This window comes from Cyrtonyx montezumae, unplaced genomic scaffold, assembly GCF_038088225.1.
Source record: "Cyrtonyx montezumae isolate F1298 unplaced genomic scaffold, pur_monq_1.0 scaffold_0, whole genome shotgun sequence".
Taxonomy (NCBI): Eukaryota; Metazoa; Chordata; class Aves; order Galliformes; family Odontophoridae; genus Cyrtonyx; species Cyrtonyx montezumae.
In genome coordinates, this window is record NW_027071824.1 from 47,187,048 (window position 1) to 47,206,234 (window position 19,187).

The 19,187-nt window shown below is 36.9% G+C and overlaps 1 long non-coding RNA gene across 1 annotated transcript in view; it reads right to left on the reverse strand.

The window, feature by feature from the left end:
* Positions 1-834: 834 nt before the first annotated feature.
* The window catches only part of LOC136048901 (uncharacterized), a 112,458-nt gene continuing 94,105 nt past the window's right edge, over positions 835-19,187 (reverse strand). The window contains exon 3 of the long non-coding RNA XR_010622237.1: positions 835-925. This is a non-coding gene — a long non-coding RNA (uncharacterized LOC136048901). The remainder of the gene's footprint in view (positions 926-19,187) is intronic.

Consider the following 19,187-nt stretch of genomic DNA (forward strand, 5'->3'; position numbering starts at 1 on the left):
TTCTGAGAGCTATTAAGAACTAAATTTAGCAAAAAATGAGGTCGTGAGAGAGCAGACTCTAGGGGAGGCTTTTTTTCTTCTCTAAAACATTGAGTTCTATCAAGTCAGTAGTGCCACAAGGAAAGGTGATGCATGATCAGTGGCTGGTCAAAACAAACTAAAAGTCACTTCTTACTTATCTTTTGCTAAAAGCAAGAAGGCAATATAGGGGAGGACTGGAAAGGACATTCTGTGTTCAGTTATTCAGAACATATCTTAATTTTTCTCTAAATATAGTTCTTTACTGATAAACAGTATTTATGTTCTTTGTTAAAATTCTGACCTGCTTCATATAACTATTTTCCTGGTTGTCTTTTATTTATGATGCTAGTCAACTTTTGCATCTAATAATATTTTAATGCATCACTAATTTTGAATCATGATACAGGTTTACATGCTTTAAATTCTATATCCATATACATTACATGAAAAAAAAAAGAAGACAGCACTGGAATGAATCTCAAGGCTTTGAAATCAAGTGCTTGAAGTAACAAAATTAAGGCTGCCTGTACATTATTCCTCTTTCCAATCCTTTATATTTATGAATCATTAAACAGTTTGTGACTACTTATCATTCGATACATGAAGTGCAAACCTCTGCTAGCAAAGATGCAGTATTCCTGTTTATCAACATTATTCAATTACAGGCTTTGTACATCTTTGTACACATCATTCCTGAACCAAGGACAACATAATTAATTTCTTCAAGGTTTTTCCTCTGGTAATGTCTTTCTAACATTTTAATACCTTCTACATATTGAAAAAATCAATCTTCAGAACATATCTGCAGGGTGAGATAAGGTGCTCTTCTCTACTTAATAGATTCTTGTTGCATTAGCCAGAACTGTTCTTGAACATTTTGTCCTATGTAGATGTGGCATGGTTCCTGTGGAAGAAAAAAATAAAAATAAAAATAAAAATAATAAAAATAAAAATAAAAATAAAAATAAAAATAAAAATAAAAAAAATAAAAATAAAAAAATCACATGGTTCTGTAATTAATGTCAGGAGAATGAATTAGATTTGAGTAGGCTATAGTCATAATGCTGGTACATCCTAACTTTTAAGAATGTGATTTAATGAAACTAATACTTGCTTTTGGAAGTAATTTCCTCCTTATTTTAATTAAAAATCTCAGAGCTATATCTTGTAGGGTTATATTTACTCTCTATATGAGTCATCCTCAGGGATGGGATCTTTAGATCTATAGCATACCCCTCTAGTCATCTGAAAGCTAGTTAAAGGATGGAAAAGCATTCAGCTGCTGACAGCATTTTCCTTTCAGACTATTAGTAAGTGTTGTGGACGTGTCACGAAGGAGGGTGGAGATACTTGCCCTATCAGTGCTCAGTATTCACAGTCTGCGAAGAGGCATAGCTGGAAATTTCTATCTAGATCTGCTAGATGAACTTGAGAACTTTTTCTCCCCAGAAAGGTTCTTTGTGTGTATGCAAGTACACATGGGTGTCTATGCAAAAAACCCAAACCTAAACATTGTGTTTTTCAGTCTCCAAGATTTTACACAAGCAGTCCTGTGAGTAGAAGAAGGCTGTGAGCTGGGATCCAGAGTTAAGTGGTACTGTGGCAGTGGAGGAAGAACACTGCCAAATGAGCTGAAACCCACATGCAAGCAAGATCTTGAGGGGCTGGGAAAAACTGATCAGTGGAATATTTCAGATATCTCTGAATATTTTAAAAATTACTCTTTTATTCCTTTTTTTTTTTTTTCCTGTCTTCCAAATTTTTTCCTTTTGCCTCTCTCCTGATCCTGCCGCTGCTTCTTCTCTTGGATGTACAGCATGATTTCTATATTTGGCAACTTCTGACTGACTATCATGGCAAAAGAAGCTGAAGAATTTTACCCAAATTTATAGCAAACAAATATAACAGCCAAAGGGAGACATCCAGACTCTGAAGCAGGCTGCTGCTGGAGGCAGAAAGATGGTGGACCTTTGATATCATTATTTTCTAATGAAATTTCAGATTACCTATTTAAAGCCTGGAAAAAAAAAAAAAAAGAAAACAATGCAAAGCAAACAAACAAACACCAGAATTCAGGATCTCAGAGTGCATTGTGAAATCTCAACCACTGATAATGCACTGGAATACTGGGATTTTGTAATAAAGTCAAATAAGTCATTCATTCCTGTATACTCCTGACTGGTAGAGCCCACTCACTCGGAGAACAGCTTTCCATTATAAATTAGAAACTTTCCACTTCTTAGAGACTTAAAAATTATTACAGAGCTATCACTAGCACAGTAACAGATGGCAAATGGTCTGAAGTCTTCCCTATCATGTCAACTCTGAAATCTTTCTGAAGTCTACAGCATATTTCACTGGAGAAAGCCAAGGAGCAAGCATCAACAGGAAACATCTGTGTGGAATGCTTAAAAAGTGTGCAGATCACACTAGTATGCTGCAAGATGGGAAGTACTCAAGCTTGAAGATCATAGGATGTCAGGAGCCTTCAGTGAAAAAATACATATGTATTTGATGTAGCCAGAATATTCCTAGCTGCTTGAAATAAAATGTGTGCCATAGCCCTCAACAAAATACAGACTCCAGGCCTGCAAACACTGGACGATGACTATGGATGCTACATAGTTGATGCCATACATTAGAAAGCCTATTTAAACTCCAAATTTAAACAGCGTTGGTGATGATGACAGTTTTTTCCTTGCTTCCACTGGGAAAAAAAACAAGACAAGACAAAAAAAACCTCATGGAGTGGTTCTTTGTGCAGAAAAAAAAAAAATGACATTTTCAGTGAAAAACCCAATTTCCTAGCAGCAGGAGATGTTAGGATATGTAAATGATCTAATCTGCTGGACATTTCAAAGCCTCATGGCTCCAGGAGCATAAGGAACTTATTGAATAGGAAAGGAAAAGTTTCCAGTACAGAGAAAGAAGAGCAAGATTGCTTTGTACGCTTATTTATTTATTAAATAAGTAAATGGGGCAAATTAGCAATGAAAGGCCCAGATTTAAAGCCAATTTCAAAGCAGTGTGTGTCCACTTATTAATCCCAGTGAATCTCCTACAAATCTATGAAAAGTTGTAGCTCTCCTAGTGTCAAATGCTGAAAGAAACTCAGTCTGCACTGAATTGAGAAGCCCAGAAAAAAAAAAAAGATTCTGGCTTAGAAGTCTATTAACACTCAATTTTTGTGTTGTGTAAGTGTTTCAGACATAAATTTTAGCTTATTCAAGTTGGTGTTTAGGGCATGTAGTGCTAAAGGCAGCATTAAAAAGCTAGGCACTCTAATTCTTTGGTGAGTTCCTCACTATTGCAAAGCATAAATATAGTTTTTTATATAATACCAAGTGTGATGAAAGCTGGCAGATTTTTGAGGACAGCATCCTGCAAGTTCAAACAGAGACCATTCCAGTGCTTAGGAAAACAAACTTTGCAGGAGACCGGTTTGGCTCTGTAGTGAATTCATCGTAGAGCCACAGTGTAAAAATAGCTGCATACAGGACTAGGATCAGGGACAGGCTAAGAGCAGGAATTCAGCAGAACCACCTGAGCATTCAGGGATGGACAAGAGAGATGAGCAGTGAATAACTGCTGAGTAAAGCTATGCAAATTCATGTGACCCAAATAGTTATACCTAAGCAAGCTGAGACAACTCATCCTTGAAAAACCTCTAATATTTTCAAAAGTCTGAGGAAGGTTCTTGCTGATCAGAGAAAGATAATGTTATATCTGTTTATAAGAAAAGCTAAAAGGAGATAATGAACAATCAGTTTCACATACAGTATTTGAGAAAATCATAAACCCAAGTCCTCCTGAAGCACACTTCTGTGTATGCAAGGTAGAAGGAGATGACTGGCAATAGTACATAAGTATGAAAGGTAATTCACACCGTACAAACCTGCTGGTCTTTTACAATTAAATGACTGTATATTTGAACAAGGGAAATTACCCCAGTAGCTTAGAAGGGTGGTTGGAGAGAAAGAAACCAGAGACATGAGAGGACTCAGAGATTCAGGAGGACTATGAATAAAAGATTTTCCACATGAGGCTACAGGGTATGATGCCTGGGTAGGCTACGTCAGCTCTGTCCTTAGGGTTTCCAGTCCCAGCCACACTCAGCCCTGTGGAGTCCAACCTGACCTCAGCTGAGCATACTGCCAGGGCTGGGCTGCAGATATTCTGAGGCACAGCTGTACTGGGATCCTACAGATAAGAGTGACCCAATGTCACCAACTGTATATCATTTTCAACTCTTAGAAGCTAAAATACACCTCTAAGGACAGTTATTCAAATGTTTATACACTAAACTGAAAAGCTAAGAAATCATGTCCTTATACATGGGAGTAAAGATAATTTAAGGACATGCTCACAACTTTAACTATGAAGCCTTTCAAACCAAGAAAGAGTCTTATCCATCAGATGAAGTAAATAAACAAAGATTGTTAAATAACTTTCACATTACCAGCCTTTTTATTAGGTATTTACTCAAACAGGTTTTTCCAATAATGGAGTTTTTGTTTTGTTTTGTTTTACTCCAAAGCTAAAGTTTTGATCTTTACAGAGCATCACAAATAAAAAAAATCAGATTTCTGTGCTGTGACCACAGGAGTATGATCACACACATTAATTGATATCTGTGTTTTTCTACACAGAAAATCACAGTTCAGGAATCATAAACTGCAGAGAGAATGGAAATCTCCAGCTGTACAGAACAGAACATGGGAAGAACACTGATGACTTAGAGATATCATTATGAAAACAGAAATGTAGAAGAAAAATAAAATCTTGTCACATGCATATTTGATTAACAAAGTGATCTTATACTTTAGTTTTAACAAACTAATGGATTTATCTCACTTGCCTAAGCAGTACTCATGACTCATCCCTACCCATGGAACAATTGTAGATTCTGTTGTGAAAAAAATCAAAACTCAGATGTTCTCTAAGTATTGACATTTAAATAGTTAATATTGAAAAACAGCATACTACTACCTAGTACATATTTCATATGGTCTTCAACAGCAACTAAACTAAAAGGTTTTCTGTCACTTGATTTAGATACCTTAGTCCATGTCCCCTCCGTATTTCCAAACAACAGCAATCAAAAATGATTCTCATTTTTAATGCACATAGTACAGAGTGTGATCAAGAAAATCTACCTTTGAAAGACTTCTGTGAAGCTAATAATTGCAAAAGAACTTACTGAAGTAACTCCCTCTTATTTCAAAGTCAAAAAGTGTTACTATAATCTGTTTCCAGCTCTGTCAGGGATAATTGTAAAGGGATAATTGATATATGACCAGACACAATACGTATGCTTGAGTGCAGTCCTCCTGAATTCTTCTAATTTGTACCTCTTCTTAGAACATAAAATGCAGAACCTTTATTTTCATGATTGCAGTCTTATACATTTATTTTAGTACAGTTTCTAACAAATGGAATTTTTAAATATCACATTGATGAAATAAGTGTACTGTTTCTTAAAAAAAAAAAAAAGTTTGGAATCAGGCATTCAAATTTACTTAAAAGCATGACAGACATGGGCAATTCTATTCCTTAAATAGCTGAAGAATGAAAAGCTGAGAAAATTCTCTAGCATAAAGAGTTAAAGCCATTTTTTAGTACAGGACGTATATTGGTTTTGCTTTGGGCCATCAATCCACCTGGGAAATGTATACAATGTAGAGATCAATTTTTACTTGCCACAGAATGCTTACTTGCCACACTGAGTTAGGATGCTATACAGGCTGGGGCCAAAGACATTAATTTGAAAGGATAAAGCTGGCAAAGGTACTTCTAGGACATACATGAGATACCACAGCACAATAAGGAATTTTTCTTTGAGTCTTTTTATACATCCCTTTCCATTGTTCACTCTCATAATTACTGAAAGAATGTGATAATTATGGGTAAGTTACATTTCACTTTTTTAGTAGGAAGAAGATCTTGCACTGGTAGTTTTTAGATTATCATTTCTGTACACAAAAGTTGATGCCTTTTGTTCTGTGGAAATCGTGAGTCCTGAAATTTAAAAAAGAGAAAGCCCTTATAGGAGAGCTTGAGGAACCTTTCCCTATTGACTGATAAGTAGAGCATTAAAAGTTAACTCAGATACTGAGAAATGGTAGGATACTACTAGGAGGCAGAGAATAGAAGCAGCAAATTGAAATAGTAGACTCATATAGTTCAATATGAGATAATCTATTCTGAACCTCTGGACATCATAAGTAATTTATTTTCACCCAGTTACCCTTCAGTAGCTTGGTCATTGGTGCTTGATAAAGAGCTGGATGTCTTCGACTAAAGCACAACTTCTGATATACACTTAGTTTTGAACTGAAGAAATGAGAAATGAAGACTTTTATGATGACCCTTAATGCAAGCCCCGAGAGTTCCTCTTTTTGCTGTTCACCTCAGCAGTGGGAGCTTCCTAGATGTCTCGCCTTCAGCTTTAGCATAAGGCCTTTGGTTTTCAGGCACTCTCTCTCCTTATTTATTAGTTTCAATTCCAATTACATTGTATTATATTGTATTATTTTATATTCCAGTATCTTATTTAGTGAATTAGTTCTCCTCCTGAGATTGTTGCTGCTGTTTTGTTTTTAGGCTCATGTCCCTACCCTTTCCCTTTTCCCTCTTCCCTTTTCCCAGGACATGGGCATGCGGGTCCCATATCCCATTCATCACAGAACTGAGCACGTTTGAAATGTTTGAAAGGACATAATCTAGCAAGTGATCAGAAGGACAGTATAAGGATTCTTCCCCATTGTTCATTTGACACTGTGGTAATCTTTGTGCAAATTAATTTTTATCTTCTAGATCATTGATGAAAATATTGAGTACCATTAGAATCAATGCTGTGGTATAGTACTTTGGTGACAACACTGGATGGTGGTGCTGCATTAGTTCCTGTGATTTATCTACCTACTCTAGAGTTTCCTAGCTAATCCTTCATGTATCTGAGTGATAATTCTGATTTGACATAGATAACATTAAATAGAACTCATGTACTTAAGAAAAAATTTGTGCAGATGACCACATATACATAGTATTGTTATCAATCATAATTAGCATGAGATTTGTTTTGCTCCTAATGAAAACTCCATGTTGACTCATTTTCAGTTTGGCAACCATCACCATTCAGACCTTTAAACACTATTCAATTAGTTCTCGGGCAACACAGATAAATGAAAATACTCCTCTCACTATGTACCTCTCGTTGCTTCTACCTCTAAGTCTGAATCTGTCCGACTACATTTCCTCTTCTGCACATGAAATTATTCATTAGTCTTTTATCTTTTTAGTCTTCACGTGGAATACATTGTTATAAAGGCAAGGTTTGGAAATTATTTTGATTAGCATATTTACTAATATTAACTGGCACCTTGAGATAAAGTTTTAAGGGGAAAAATGAGAAAGACATAGAGGGGCCAGACTGGAGAGAAAAAAAAAGCCTCTGATTATAAACAATCAGAACTGTTTTTTTAGAAAATTGTTTTGGTGTACTTTTTTATAGGTTTTGGAGTACAGTTTGATAAGTTATAATAAAATTTATTGATACAGTGTCATAAGCTTTTCTTTGTGAATAATTGTGAAAGAATAAACAGGATATGTTATGGAGGCATACATGAAAATGTGTAATTCAGGTATACACTGAGACGGAGTGCACTGAGCTTTTCAATTTAAAACAGTATTGAATTCTCCATTTCATGTTTTAATGGTGAAAATTATGCTCTGCATTTACCACATTTACTTCTAAGGATATAACTGAATTTATTGAGTTATTTCTTCCGACATTATTTTCAGACCTCGCTAACTCTCCAGGAAAAAAAAAGTCTTATAAAATCACAATACTGCTTTAAAATTCACTGTTTTGTTGTTTTGTTTTATTCTGTACTTTCAGCTACACTAACTGTACAAAGTACAGAACTCATTGCAGCAATCGAATTTATTTCCTATAAATGTTTATGAACTTGTAAAAGTCAGTATATGACACCAGTCCTATTCAACTAAATTAGAATTAACCTGACAGAATCAAAGAATCATTAAGGTTGGAAAAGACCTCTAAGATCATCTAGTTCAGCTGTCCACCTACCACCATTATTGCCTTCAAAACCATGTCCCTAAGTACCACATCTACCCTTTTCTTAAACAGCTACAGGGATGGTGATCCCAACACACCCTGTGCAGCTTGTGCCAAGGCATCACCTCATTTCTGTGACAAAATTTGTCCTAATATCCAGCCAGATCTTTCTCTGGCACAACTTGTGTCCATCAGCTCTTGCTCTATCACTGTTACCTGCAACTAGAGGCCAACCACCACCTTGCCACCACCTCATTTAAAGAGTCCAGTGGATCTCCCCTGAGCCTCCTCCAGCCTAAACAATCCCAGTTCCCTCAGCCACTCCCCACAGGACTGTGTTCCAGATCACTCATAGCTCCACTGCTCTTCTCTGGGCACTCTCTGGGGCCTCAATGTCTTTATTATAGTGAGGAGACCAACATTGAACATATCACTTCAGGTGCAGTCCCAGCAGTACTGAATACAGGGGGACAATCACCTCCTACTGGTTGTGCTATAGCTGACAGACCCAGGATGTTTCTGGCCTTCTTGGCCACCTGGGCACAATATAACAATGCATGCCACCCTTAACTTTCTGCTGTTCCAGGTCTATAAGCATAGAATTGTGAGGTAGGAACAGCTTGGAGGAGAATACTCAGCGTGGCTGCGGAGATGTGGGGATGCCACTGTCCCATAGCACATGGGACACAGAATTTTAATATCAAAGAATGGCTTGGGCTGGGAGGGACCTCAAAGATCATCCAATTCCAACCACGTGCCAAAGGCAAGGTTTCCAACCACTGATCAGTCACCAGATCTTTACAGGAAAAAGCACTGGTTCCAAGAATAAAAATTGCTTTAGTGTTTTTCCACTTTCAGAGTACTCATCAGCATAAGATACCAGTATGAATTGAATATCAAGCATATTTCAATCCATCTCATAGTCATATAAACATTTAGGAATATGCTTTTCTTAAGTGCTTCTTAAATCAGAATGACAGCAATTCAATTTAAGTGTATACTTAACTGCTTTGCTGGATCAGGATGGATTGGGATTACTGATGTGTTTGAGACTGGAAACAGGATGAGTATGGAGTAAAGTTTCCATAACACCACTTCAGAGGATTTTGCGTCTGCTCAGATTCCACCATGTACTGTTGTATCTTCACCACTATTGTTAGATAGGCTGTAGTTCACTACAGCATTTAGGTAAATGCCTTGTCTTAAAAAAAAAATAGTTGGAGGGGCACAGGTTACATCCCTTTCTTACCACTTAAAAAGCAGAAAATGCGTCAAGGAAGAGAAAGATCTCAGTTGGGTCTGGCTCCTGAAAAAGGGACTTTGTAGAAAAGGTATACTCTTTTCAAAAAGTATACGCTATGGTTATCTCAGTACAACAGCTGAAGTTTTGCAAGTTCATCACATACAGAATTTCTCCATTTTGTCTCTTAAATCTAGATTTCTCATCAAAATTTGGATTCCTGCAGAAATATAGCCAAGAATATTTATTATTATTTTGAAGAATTAAATCGTCTTTCCTTTTAAGTTTTAAAACTGAAAATAATTGCCTACCCTATTTTTTTGAATGCCTGAGTTCTTTATAGTAAAAACAAAGGGCAAGAGGGCTTTTTAGACTTTCAAGCTATGTCATATGTAAAGAAAACACATTGTCAAGAACAGCTAACCCCATGGTTTCTGAGATGAACAAAGAACACCAAAATGCTGGATTTCCCAGTCCAGCAGCAATTCTCTAACAGGATCTCTCTGAAGCAAAGCCCTCAATACCATGTATAAGCATGTGATCCAAACACATGTTTTGGGAGCTGGCCGGAGAACTGCCCCCTCAATGCTCTTGTGATCCAGCAACTCAGCAGACTCACCTGGTAGGCATCACCAAATCCTTTCTCACGCTTTGGAGAAAATTTGCAGGTACAAAAAAGAATATTCCTATAGAGTATATATATATATATATATATATATATATATATATATATATATATATATATATATATATATATATATATATATATATATATATATATATATATATATATATATATATATATATATATATATATATATATATATATATATATATATATATATATATATATATATATATATATTTACAAACCAGCATATTTTATAGGAAAAGAAGTTGTAAGGCTTCAAGCAAGCACTAATCCTCAGAAGAAAACCTTTGCTACTCAGTTTAACAGTGGCAGCTGTCCAAGACAAGAATAAGATGTATGTTTGCAATGGGTTGAGCTACTATCACTTAAATATAGCAGTAATTCTTGGAATAAACCACTGACAGTACGCAGCTCTGAATTACATCATCTTTAACCTATGATAAAAGAGATTGCAGTGAAGGAGGGAGAGACTGGTTACTTCCTTTGTTCCTGCAGGACAGGCCACAATTACCCCATCTGTCACTCCAAATACTTGAACTCCTCTGCCTCCTCTGGAGGGAACAATGACAGGACAAGGGGGAATGGCCACAAGTTGCATCAGGGAAGATTTAGATTAGATTTGAGGAAACATTTTTTCTCTGAAAGAGTGGTCAGGCACTGGAATGGCCTGCCTAGGGAGGTGGTTGAGGCACCATCCCTAGCGCTGTTCAAGAAGTGTTTAGATGAGGTGCTAAGGGATTTGATTTAGTAGTTCAGTGAGTAGGGATGGTGATAGGAGGATGGTTGGACTAGATGATCTTGTAGGTCCTTTCCAACCTAATGTATCTATGAATCTATGAATCTATGCCTAGAGTCCAGTTGCCTGTACCAGCACCATAAATCCTGGCAAGATCATGCACATCCATACATACTGATTCTCACAAGATATGTAGACAAAGAGAGTGCCTTGACATTTGTACTCCAAAAGGCAATCTACACAGTAAAGAATTCAAGATAAAATGCTCTCACAGAATGAAATGTAGCAGTAGAAACCCTATCTATCAAGGTAATTGTAATAGGTAATGGACACTTGATAATTTAATTTTATCCTCCTACTTTTTTCTACCCTGTACAGAATGTATCCTGCTGTGTACATCACAGCGTTTGCTCAGAAACATTGGCACTACTTCTGAACAGAAAATGTAGTTTGAATGATACTGATGTTTTAAATCTAACCTTCACCGTGCATCCTGCAGAGATTAATATGAGAATATCACAGGAAGATCATTAACAACTCTTGCTCTCATGCTGGAAGCAGACACCTATATCAACTGGTGCTAGTCACTGGACAGAAAGATTGCAGTATTACATGATTTCAGGGTAGATTAAAGTTTATAGAGCCAGGTCTTACTAGCAATTGTTTACTATCATGGGGGGCTAGTAAATTTGATAAAAAATATTTGCTTTTTGCTAGCTCCTGTAAAACTAGTGAAAAGCCTTGCTTTCAGTGATGGTAAAACAGTCTCTGCTCTGGATGCTCTGTTGTTTCTTTCAGTAATAAAGTTAACTGGCCACATGTCCACCTCTTCAATAGCCCTTGTGCAGAATACAGCAAGATAAGTGATCTGGGGAAGCTACTGCCCCAGTTACCACAGAAATGCACATGACGATCTAGCATCAAGATTAGTCAGCTGTGCAGAGAGGGCAAGGCCAGGGTGGCAGGCCAACAGGAAATTTAAGTAACTGAAATTAGGATGAAAAAATCACAGAGAGCCCACTGTAGTTTCTGACCCTGAGTATAATTTGAAATCAGTTCTCTGATTTCAAATCAGGTAATACAAAAATCACTGCTACATCTGCCCTCCCCATGCTCTAACTCTGCACAGCCCCTGTATGTGGCTGCTCTCTGTCATACACAGACATCAACAGTGCCACAAGCCACAGCGAGCAGCACCTCAAAATGGCTACGCAATTCAGCAACTCACAGTTGTATGCCACTCAGAATGTCTTCTTCCTCTGTTTACTCAGTCTTGAAAAGTGGATGCTAGCCCCTATTCAGCTCACAAGCTGCACATTACCTTTCACGACTTTTTCTGTTGACTGCGATTGACAGCGGTGGGAAGATTAGGCAGCCTTTTAATCTCATGCAGCTGTGATTATCATCAGTGGAGTAAAAGAGCAATTGCCTGGCAGTGCAAGTCGTAGACCAATAAAAGGTTCACAGGGCAGAAAGCAGCCATACACTGAGCGAAGCTTCCAGCACGTTTAAGCCCATGATTTCTCACTGGGAAAACTGTATCTGAATGATAGTTTTCTGAAGGATTTTTCATGAGCCTTTATGTCAAAGGTCTGTATTTTCCATTAAATCAATTCTCAGAAAAAGGGAGAAATTTTTCATGTTCTTCTTTTAAAATTATAAACCTGAACATGTTTTTTTTTATCTTTGACATTTCGATATCTTTTCATACCTGGAAGACAGTAGTTTACATTTAAGAAGATTATGAGAAAATCTGAATGAAGAAAACTGATTTCCAGGAAACTGAAAAATCTCACTAGTATTCAGCAGCCACCTGCTTTCAGTGGTAGTAATGCTCCCAGACACACTTATAGGACTCCGGCAGTATACAAGCAGAGACTATTTTGATTTAATAATAATAATAATATAAAATATTTAATTATTCCAGTATGTATGCTTAGAGGATACTAGTGTTATTGAGATTACAGCTCTGTTCACACAAAATTTGGGCACATTATTTATGAACATACAATTTCTGTTAGTATAAACTCCTAGAACAGATGTAATGGCACAGACTTTTGTGTAGATAAAAGTCCTGCAAGGGTACCCCATAGCTCTGCATACATCAAAGTATCTGTCACCTGCATCTTCTGTATTCTTGATGTGTAGGTAAAGTTATTGAAACATGGTGAGTGTGCTTTCATGTATTCACTCCAGACTCTCTGATGTATCATAAACATCACAGTCAGGACTGAAGAGGAAAAGTATTTTGAAGAGAACTATATATACTGAAATCTAATTTTCAGAGCTGATCTAAATCATTAGTAAATGGTAACCTTTGAGCAGTAATGGCATAGGTAATCAAGTAGATGAAGTCTAGATGAACATATCATTGGCATGCTTTGAGTCATCCAAATCTTCCTCAGTCTTATGGGAGATCTTACATGTGTTAAACTGAAAAAAAAACCAAAATATACTTCCAAGGAAATTTACCAGATGAAGTGCAGTTCATTTACAGTGTTTTTGTGCAAGTATTCATAAGAAGCACCTTTACCATTTAGATGGACAGTTGTTTCACTGTAAACCAAAGCAAACACAGCAGAACTGGCTTCAATAAATCTCTGCCTTAAAAAGGAAAACTGAGCTAGGAATCTCAAAAGTAAACATGACTGACTACACTATTTTCCCTTCAATGGTCAAGAAGCACAGGTAGTAAAAAAAAATATTTGATCCACAGAGAGATAACAGAGACGAATGAACAACCTGACTTTATATGTGGAGATGTGACAGATTGCAGTACTAAAATATATCTTATAATTAAACATACTATATATTTTCTCCTATTAAATCTAAATAATTCTTGCACAATTTAAGGGTTATGACTACGTCATGAAGTTTGTAACATTATTTCTGTGGTATCTGAGATCTGAAATAAAGGAACCTGAGAGAAAATAGAAAATATAAATATAGGCAAGTTGTACACAGAATAATTCACGGGCTGCATGCTGGAGCTCATCTGCTTTTCAGACAGTGCTGACAAATCAAATTATTCTCACTGAAAAAAAGCAGAATGGGAAGTGCCAGGTTTCTTTTTGAAAGCTGGTCTTGAAATTGAATTGTCTAAACCTAATGCCTTTCTGAAGCTATCCAAACAGGCTAAGAGATGTAAACACATTAATAAATGAATGCTACCTTCTTTTTTCAGTATGCAAATATTACAAAATGAGTTGCTACTTCTTCCCATCAACTTCTACAAGCAGACCCATAGCTGAACTAGTGACACTACTCTCATCTTTCAGAACAATGTGGAAAAAACTTCTGTACTACTCCTGTATACACAAGCACCAGAGCCTTTCTCTTCCATCCACAGATTAATTTTGAAGAGCATCCTGTTGTGTTCCTCAGAGAATAAGATTAGTCAGCTTTTTTTAACTGCTCACATCTGGATAAACTCAGTGATTAGTGTATTGGAAAACTATAGTGTAGTTTGCATAATATAAACAGATCAATGTACAACACAAATAGAACTTGCAGTACTTAGTGAACTCTCCAGTTTTAAATTTTAATTATTTAGTGTTGCAGCACTTTGACACAATGTTATTAAAAACACAAGTCAGATTTCCTTGTACTCATACACAGGACTGGAGGTGAACAGTAGCCACACCAGATACACTGTCAAAACAGCATTATCTGGAAAATACTTCTTTGAATTTTAGGACACATAATAATATCAGTGTAATCACGTGCAAGAACTGTATGGGCAATGAAAATATGCTGACATACTGTCACATCAACTCAGCACCTTGGAGGTAGAAGTACAGAAGCTTTTGATGTAGGCAGGTTGCTTTCCTTCTTCCCTACTACCTCTCACATCTGAAATTTCAATAACATTATATATTCATGAAGGACATATACTCAATCTTATGGCACTGTCAGTCAAACTACACGTATTTGTCAACTGAGGACAGAGTGCTACATGTCATCCTTGGCCAATTTTACACTCCAATAGGCAAGTTACATCTTTTTTAGAGCGTTCCTACTGTATGGCCTTTTTCCTTCTAAATTCCATCTGCTCAGATAAGCTGTTGTTATAGATGCTGCTCCACAGAGGAGGTCTCCAATGCAAAGAACTATACAAATTAATTTCTGTAAGTCTAAAAAGAAAATAGAAAAATGAATCCAAATAAATAAGATATACTCTGGTTCTCCCACTGATGTGACTGCAGTTATTCCCAAAATGTGGATTTAAAAGAGAAAAATGACAGTGTGAGGAGAAGGAAAATAAATTCAGCTAGAAAACATTTTCCATTACTTTTTCCCATACATTTCAGGAAATCGGGTTCAAATAAATAGTGGGAGAGAATCCATGCTTTGACTCAGGCTGACTTAATGTTTTTAAGCATGCATTGTTTTCATTGTCCCGTTAGGACAGGATATTGGAACAAAGAGATTATACTAATCAAAGATAATATATTATGACTTTGGAGATAATTTTTGTTATCCTTTCAATTTCATTTTTTTATGAAGTTCACTGCTACAAACCTCACTCGGCAGCACCACGGTCTCTCTTTTCAGAACGAAACTTTTCAAATATAAACATTTCCTGTTTAGATCCATAGTAATAGATCCAAGGTAAAACTCCTTCCCTCCCTACCAGCAGTGTTGTGAGAAACCAGATAAACTCAAACTGAAAAATACGGCAAGTTAATTAACAACCAAATAACATTGCCCATAAACCTTTTCCCGTGTTCACCTGTTGGTGTAAAACATAACTGTACCAAAATAATTTCCAGGAAGTCTAACTAGAGGCAAATTTTTATACTGTAATATCTGAAAATATTTCATATACCACTAAATGGTGCAGTCATATGTTAACATCAACAAGAGATACTGCAAGTGTTAAATAATATCTGCAATTAGGAGATGAGACAGCTAAAATCAGCAAGGAGGTATTCTGGGTATTTCTCTAAAACACAGATTCACCACTTTCAGGCATGCTCCATTCTGCATTTCCAGATTGCTTGACTTTCAGCATTCAAATCAAGCTGGCTGTTCAGGCTTTGTAGACATCCAAGAGCTGCAGGTCAAACAAGAAAAGCATTTCATTTGAATTTCCAGACAATAGCCAAAAATCTCCTTTGCCCAGGAACTTTATTCGTGCTTATTGAGGGACAGCCAGTCTGATCCATAGCCTAAAGGATGGACTCAGCATTGTCTGCTGTAAAACCATTATCCAAAGTCACTACGGATTTTCTGATATGTGTACTTTAGCAAAATAACAGAGTATATTCTGCCTCTGCTGGCCGAATATTTATATTTAATTCTATTTTCCAGCAATTTCTGGCAAGTATTCATAGACTTCCCCTACACATCTCAGCAAGGCAGCTCTTCTAGGACCCATTCCAGTGTATTTTGAAACTTCTCAGAACAATCCTCTTGAATCCAATAAGTGGTGAATCCAACCCTTGGATTGAAACTGCCCATTACCAGTTCTTCAGGAAAAGGTATCTTGACTTCTTGTTGAGATATTTTTGGGATGAGATTGAGATTTAAATTTTCCAGAAAAAAAAAAAAAAAAAAAAAGCAAGGATTTTTATTTTCTGGCTGAAGATGTTGGTTATGAGGTCAGAATTTTTTGTATGTTTGCACGGCAGAAGAAAGTTACGTTCACAAGTGGATCTAAAGAAGGAGGAACCTGGTCCATACATTTTGTATTGTGTGCATCTTCATGAGCTATTTATTTTGAATAAGAAGTACACATTTAAAATTACTATCCCAACCAACCCCACTTTACACACTTCAGTTCACATCACATCTTAGAGTACATGAACTTGGTATCATTTGGATAAAAACAGATGAATTATATGTTTCCAAATTGTACCTGTTATTCTGGGTCCAGACTAGAGTGAATGTAAAACCTAGTGTAATGCTTTGCATGGTGGATGTTAATTGGATTCCACAGATCCACTCCTAATGTACTTAATATTTTGCTGTGGACTCTGGGTAATCTTTATCACCAGTCCAACAAGAGCCAACCAGTAGATTGGAAGAATAGCATCCATCCAAAGTCTAGGAAGGCTTGTTCTTGAACACAAGATATGTTGTATCCTCCCTTGAAGCACTCCAATACTGATATATGGATTGAATCTCCAGGATCTAACTTATGCATGATATGCCCAGACTGCAGTAGTGAGTTACTGAACTAAATATGTTCTTGCTTATTGCTTCCTCTTTCTTCTATAGGTCAGATCACAGACTAGTCTGGCTTCTTGTAAGCAGACTGCTGCTGTGCTTAAACACTGGTAGGTGGCTTAGCCCACATAACTACTCACCCAATTCACCCTAGCAGAATAGGAAAGAGAATCAGAAAGTTAGATGTGTGAGAACTCATGGTTTGAAGTAAAGATCAGATAAAGCAAAAGCTGTGCATGCAAGCAAACCAAAACAACACATTTATTCACTACTTTCCATAAGTGTTCATTCACTTCTAAGAAAGTAGGAAACATGACAGGCAGCATTTTCTTCAGAAAGCATCACCATCACTCCAAATGTCCACCCACTTCTTCTCTACTCCACGTTTTATCACTGAGCATGATGCCATGTAGTACAGTATATGCCTTTGGCCAATTTGGACCAGACGTTTCATTTGTTCCCCCTCCCATCTCATTGTGGATTTCCAGCTCCTCACTGGCAGGGCAGCATGAGAAGCTGAAAAGTCCTTGGCTTTGTGCAAGCACTTCTCAGCAACAATTAAAACATTGGTGCATTATCAACACTGTTTTTATCACAGTTCCAAAACACAGCACCTTACCAGCTACTCTGAAGACTGTTTAGCTCTGTCTCAGCCAAAACTGGGACAACTGCGTTCATGGTACTGGTAGCTGATTTAGTGCACGGTGTACAATGTTACTTTGACAGCTTTCACTCTCAAAGCATACAATAAATGACAGCTTTCTAGAGTCTGATTATCTTTCTGAACATATTTCTCTTATTAAAGAGAAGCAAATCATGAAGTGATGTGGCTGACCACAGACAGGAGAATACACTCTTCATGCATTAAATAAGGGTGCAAGAGACTGTTTCAGGCACTAACAGAAAGCAACCGAGCACTAAAATCATCTCCTGCCAAGAGGGTTGTACCTTCCAAAGGTTAAGAGTAATGAAGAAGAAGCAGGCATATACACAGTTCAGCTAATAAACAGCAGAACAGAGGTTACTGAAGCAAACTGTGAATTTTTCAATTCATCTGTTTTCAGCTGCAGTTAAACATTTATTTTAAGTTTGCATGTTTATCTGAGTTGAACTCACACATACCTTGATATCCTTAGGTGAGTGGCAGCAGACAGACAGTATAACTTAAAACCTGTTTATAGCTTAGAACCCGTAACTGCGATAACAGTACCTCTTGTTGTTTCACTTGTAATTCTCTAACAGAATGCAAACATATTCCTTGAAACCTTACAAGTTTTGAAGCTGATGCTGGTCAGGAGGGAAGAATTTTTCACTTTTTTCTTCTTTCTTTCCTAATAGGGCAGACTCAAATGTAAGTTTTACAATATTACAAAGCACAGGTGTGGCCTTACTTCAAGTGTTCAGCCATGTGAAACAGCTACTCATCTATTAACTAGAATCAGTCCCTCAGACACTTTATCACAAAACTACAGGGCATTTCTAGTGCCTCTCTGGAAGATGAAGCTATTCAGTGCTTCACAGGTGAATGCACCTCCTTTTATACATACAGTTCATGCACCAGAAAATATCAATTTTCTCCACAAACGTCTGAAAGTACACTGAACTTATCAGATAAATAACTCATTTCCCTGTTTACCATTAACCTCCCAATCTAATGCACATACAGGCACCTCTACCATGTCCTGAAAGTGCTGTGGCTCTTTCCTAAAAATGAGAGGCTGAGGCAAAATCCCAAACTTTTCTGCAATTGAGTCAAATTTGTTATCAAAAACTTCAGCCCATAGGTCATCATTATTAATCTGTCATCCTGAGCTGACTAGGAAGTGATGTCTGGGACTACCAGTACCTCACAGAAGGAGCAAATAGGAGAGGAGAATGAATCTAGCAGCAAATACTTCAACTTGATAAAAACTTGATGCTTTCTAATTCTCAGCACAGAAACTCCACTCCCAAGGGACCATGGTGAACCATGTAAAATAACTTAGCTGGTATTTCATACATCACCCATTCATCTCCTCAACCCCTGGTGATGCATTTTAATGTTTGATTCTGTAACCAGTTTGCCAGAAGCAAGTTGACCCTCCCCTCCAATATTGAGCTTCCTTGACTGCTGGGGTGTTTACAATAAACATTTTAATATCTCTGTCTAAATCCAGACACGCATTTCTGGAAGGTCATTCCATCAATTGGATACATCACTTTTTAATTTTTACATTAATTTTCTGTTGAGAAGTCTCTGTACACTTCCTCCATTGTAAATAGAGTAGGGGAAAAATGTCCTCAGGTC